General features: G+C 39.1%; 1 non-coding gene across 1 annotated transcript; it reads left to right on the top strand.

The window, feature by feature from the left end:
- The first annotated feature begins 1,367 nt into the window (after positions 1 to 1,367).
- Positions 1,368 to 1,473, top strand: LOC145586992 (small nucleolar RNA R71). Its single transcript, XR_014101059.1, has one exon. It is a non-coding gene; the product is annotated as a small nucleolar RNA R71 (small nucleolar RNA).
- Positions 1,474 to 5,705: the final 4,232 nt, after the last annotated feature.

The raw sequence follows: 5,705 nt of genomic DNA, 5'->3' as shown, positions 1-5,705 counted from the left end.
GTGACAACTTCGGTAAATGGTAGAGAAAGGTGAAGTTGCTTGAGCATGTCAATGAATCTTACAAATTGTTCATATAACTTGTGTCTCATGAATTTTTGTGGATAAGGAAGCTTGGGTTTCATAATTTCTTTCTCCACTCTCACCTCACTAGGCTTCTCAATCTCAACCTCACTCAAAGATGCACCATCTCTCTCATCTTCAACCAAAACCTCATTTGTGCCCTCTTTGGTCTCACTCTTCCTAGGAAAACTCTCCTCAAGAACCTTACCACTCCTTGTGACAATAGCATTGACCGGTCTCTTGGGATCTAGGCCTTAGGAAGGTAAAGAAGAAAGACTAGAATGGTCTTTCAAAGAATTAGCAAGTTTAGAAATTTGGTGTTCAAGCATCTTATTATGAGTCATCATTTCATAAAATTTCTTGTCACTTACGGCCATGTAAGTGTTCAACAACTTTGTTTGATTCTCAATGATTTCTTCCAAATTTGTTCTATGTGAAGAAGAAGAGGATTGGACATAGGAATTATCATTTTGGGCCTTTGGAGCAAATCCGGGTGGAGGTCCTCTTTGAGCATTGATTTGAAAATTGCCTCTACCTTGATTGTTCCAATTACCCCTATTTTTATTTTGACCATAACCTTGATTATGGTTACCACTACCTTGATTATGATTCCCATAACCTTGGTTTTGATTACCATAATTTTGGTTTTGATTTTGGCTACTATAATCTTGATTGTTATAGTTATCTCGAGAACCTTGGTTCCTATAACCACCACCTTGGTTATAGTTGTCAAAATTGCCATGATTGTTGTAATTCCTATTCCATTGACCTCTTTGATTCTCAAACCTAGAATCATTATTATTTGACACATAGTTCACATGCTCATTCACATTTCCATCTTGGTCATCACAAACATCCATACATGCATAAGGGCAACTAGAAACATCATGATCATACGACCCACAATCATCACAAAAGAAGCATCCACTAGGCATGTTATTAGAAGAGGGAGGAGGTTGAGAATTAGAAGACATACCTCTTGGGAGGGAAAACTTGAAACTTGGTAGGTAGCACTTTCCAACTTTGCCTTGATAGCGGACATCTCCTTCCCCAAGTTTGTCATTTGTGAGGATAGATTGTTGATTGCATTTAGATGATCAACCGAGTACAATGAAGAACTACTCTTTCTAGTTGGCTCTCTTTCTCCATCTTGCAAATCTCTATAATACCTCACTACGTCTTCAATTATGTCCACCACTTCCTCTTCCGTTTTGTTCATGATAGGACCTCCGACTCCTCCATCTAAACATGATTTTCCTTGAGGGCTAAGGCCTCCATAGAAGATTTGAATAATTTGATAGGTTGGAATTCCGTGATGAGGACACTCCCTTTGATACTCTTTGTATCTCTCCCATGCTTCATAGAGGCTCTCACTTGGCTTTTGCTTGAAACCTTGAATCAAAGCTCTAGCCTCTGCCGTTTTCTTTTATGGATAGAAACAGGATAGAAATTCCTTGGTAACCTCGTCCCATGTCCTAAGAGAATTCGGCTTGACCTCGTTGTCTATCCATTCCAAAGCGCGCCCTATGAGAGAAAAGGAAAAGAGCTTGAGGCGGATGAATTCTTGGGAAATTCCGTTCACCTTGATAGTATTGCAATATTTTTCGAACTCCTTGAGATGGTTTAGTGGGCTTTCATGCTTGGCCCCACTAAATTGTCGCCTCTTTATCAAAGTGATTGTTGCCGGTCTTATTTCAAAGTCATTTGCCGGTGTTGTAGGTGGAGCAATCCCACTCTCAAATCTATATGCACCGGGAATCCCCAATTCATTCAACGCCACCCTTGGATTTTCTCCGATTTTTGCTTGTTCCTCTTGTTGTGGTTCTTCTTCACTTGAAATGCTAGGGCTCAAAGATCGTCTAGCACCCCTCAACCTTGCAATAGTTCTCACAATTTCCGGATCAAATGGCACTAGTGAATGACCACGTGCCCTATGCATAAAATCTCAAAAGAAATGGTTAGTAGCACGGCTACAAGTGTAGCCTAAAAGAAAATCTTTTTGTATTTTCAATTAAAGCTGAAATAGACTCAACAACTATAACAAAGCACCAATATCACTCCCCGGCAATGGCGCCAATTTTGACAAGAGGAAAATGTAGGTCGTTATCTACCTCTCCCTAGAGCAAAACCTAATTTGTAAACACTCGGCTTGGTGTGCATGCTAGCCACCTTGCTATACCAAATGCCCCTAGAACTCGGTTTTCTCGGGGCATTCCGATCCTAGGGGTATTTCGGTAAATTATTGTTTAATTATTGATTTTACCGTCTCATCTTTTGTTTATTGGACTCGATTTGCGACGCTCGGTTTCGAAGCACCTAGGTCGATTTCTGACGTCTAAATATTTAATACTCGAGCGACTCATTAATTTCTTCTGAATTAATTCGTCGTGTCGGATCGTTAGTTGCTTGGGTGTGACCCGAAGGGTTCAGTCAAGATTTAGCTGTAAAATTAATTATGCATTACTATTATTGATCGAAAGCGGCCTCCACCTAGGCATTCCGATCACTTGAAATTACTGAATAAATAGCTTTCCTATAGCTTTGAACCCTTTATCGGAATAATACACTTGTTCGAAGGACACCATTCCTTTCAATATCCCACTTGTCCTTCCGGATAAGTGTGCTTTTAGTGTATAGCCTTTTTTCTATGTCACTTAATTTCTCTTCATGAACTATAAGGTAAGATTATTCGTCATCCTTATTACGTCCAGAAGTGTTTCTCAAAATCCGAATTTGACAGTCAATAAACAGATGATTTCTAATATCCATTCGAGCACGACCATGCATTTTCACAATCTCGCTCTTCGAGAGGCCTTGTAAACAACAAAGACATGTTCCCTATTGTTAGTAGGGGGACATTCCCAGTCTTGTAATGTCAGCTTCTCTTACTAGGAGGACCTAGCCGTTCGAGTGTTGTCGTTATAATCTCCATGTACGGCAGACGTTTGAATAACATCAAAACAGACTAGTAGTCAAACAAGAGAACTCACAATACTCATGGTCGAGGAAAGAGGTTTCGATAGCCATAATGAGAAGTATACTTGTGAAGATTTTTAAACCTCTTAAACTCGATCCAGTATGGTTCTAAACCAATACCTGTGCAAATGATTTATGACAATCATGTCTTTGTAGCACAAGAAACGATGCTATTAATCAAACTAAACACTAATCTCTAGCGGTCAGTAATCGTCCATCATTTAAATGACCTCGATTAGGGATAATTTTTTATTATAATATTCAATGTTCACTTAATAGGTGTTTCTTTATCTAAGACTGGTCTTGATACCCTATTTTGAATATTCTCAGAATCGAATGGACTCAATATTTAATTCTAAACCACAATTAAATAGAAATAGAGTGATAAATTTGTATGAACTTAAATTACTCTAAAACCTGAATAGTTCATCTTAGTGTCTTATATTAAAATGTTTAAAAATTATTTAAAACACTAAACAGGGAAATCAAAGCCAATCTCCAACGTGCCTGATTCCTATTGTCTCAACATGCTTGTTGTGCTTCACTTGAGGCAGAGGTTTAGTAAGTGGATCGGCTACAGTGTCGTCCGTTCCAACTTTACAAATTCTGATTTCACCCTCTGATTTTCATTCTCTTGTCATGTGAAATCGCCACTTGACATGTTTGACCTTTTGATGTTCCCTTGGCTCTCTAGCCTGAGCAATAGCTCCATTCTTGTCACAATAGAGGGCTATTGGACCCTTAATGGAGGGTACAACATCAAGTTCACCAACGAACTTACGAGTCCAAACTACCTCCTTAGCGGCTTCAGTAGCTGCCAAGTATTCGACTTCAGTTGTAGAACCTGTAGTTGTGCTATGCTTGGCACTCTTCCAACTAAATGCTCCTCCATTTAGACAGAACACATATCCAGAGTGTGATTTAAAATCGTCTTTGTCAGTTTGGAAGCTTGCGTCGGTATAACCTTTAACAACTAATTCTTCTAAGCCACCATATACCAGGAATTTATCCTTGTTCCTTTTCAGGTACTTTAGGATATTCTTGGCCGCAGTCCAATGCGCCTCTCCTTGGTCTGATTGGTATTGGCTCTTAGCACTCAAGGCAACATTTGGCCTAATACATATGATGGCATACATGATTGATCCAATAAGCGAAGCATATGGAATCTGATTCATCCTTTCTCACTCATCAGGTGTCTTTGGACACTGCTTCCTTCTTAGGGTTATGCCATGTAACATGGGTAGGTGACCTCTTTTGGCCTCCTGCATACTTAATCGTGCCAGTACCTTATTGGCGTATGAATTCTGGCTCAATCCAATCATCCTTATAGATCTATCCCTATAGATCTTGATGCCCAATATGTACTAAGCCTTTCCCTAGTCTTTTATTGAAAAACATTTTCCAAGCCATGACTTTACAAACTCTAACATCGGAATGTTGTTTCCAATGAGCAATATGTCATTGACATATAAGACTAGCAAGGCGATGTCACTCCCACTGACCTTCTTGTAAACACAAGATTCATCTGGATTTTTGATAAAACCAAACTTACTAATGGCTTCATTGAATTGCAGATTCCAACTTTTACTAGCTTGCTTTTGCCCATAAATGGACTTTTTAAGCTTACATACTTTCCCAGCATTGTTTTGGTCGACAAAACCTTCAGGCTCTGTCATATACACAGTTTATTCCAAAATTCCATTGAGGAAGGCAGTTTTGACGTCCATCTGCTATATTTCATAGTTGTAATATGCAGCAATCACCAGGAGGATCTGAATGGATTTAAGCATTGCGACCGGAGAAAAGCTGCTTGGGTGTGACCCGAAGAGTTCAGTCAAGATTAAGTTGTAACATTAATTATTCATTAATATTACTGATCGGAAACGGCCTCCACCTAGGCATTCCGATCACTTGACCTTACTGAATAATTAACTTTCTAATAGCTCCGAACCCTCTATCGGAATAATACACTTGTTCGAAGGACAACATTCCTTTCAATCTCCCACTTCTCCTTCCAGACAAGTTTTCTTTTAGTGTATATCCTTTTTCTTATGTCACTTAATGTCTCTTCATGAACTATAAGATAAGATTATTCGTCATCCTTATTACGTCCAGAAGTGTTTCTCGAAATCCGAGTTCGATTGTCAATAAGCAGATGATTTCTTAAAATCTATCAGAGCATGGCCATGCATTTTCATAGTCTCGCTCTTCAAGAGGCCTTGTAAACGACAAAGACATGTTCCCTATTGTTAAGAGGGGGACATTCCCAGTCTTGTATTGTCAGCTTCTCTTACTAAGAGGACCTAGTCGCCCGAGTGTTGCCGTTATAATCCCCATGTACTGCAGACGTTTGACGAACATCAAAACAGACGTACTCAAACAAGAGAACTCACAATACTCATGGTCGAGGAAAAAAAGGTTCCGATAGCCATAATGAGAAGTATACTTATGACGATATTTAAATCTCTTAAAGTATTCTCATAGGTCGATACAGTGTGGGTCTAAACCAATACCTGTGCAAATGATTTATGACAATCATGTCCTTGTAGCACAAGAAACGGTGTTATAAATCAAACTACCACTAGTAGAAAAAATGCTATTTATAACGCCCTATTAATAACTGGCGCATGTTGTGCAAGTTACTAAAGCACCAATAGTAACCGACTAAA

This window comes from Chenopodium album, chromosome 16 (genome assembly GCF_948465745.1).
Source record: "Chenopodium album chromosome 16, dcCheAlbu1.1, whole genome shotgun sequence".
Lineage (NCBI taxonomy): Eukaryota > Viridiplantae > Streptophyta > Magnoliopsida > Caryophyllales > Amaranthaceae > Chenopodium > Chenopodium album.
This window is presented reverse-complemented; position numbering and strand designations above follow the sequence as displayed.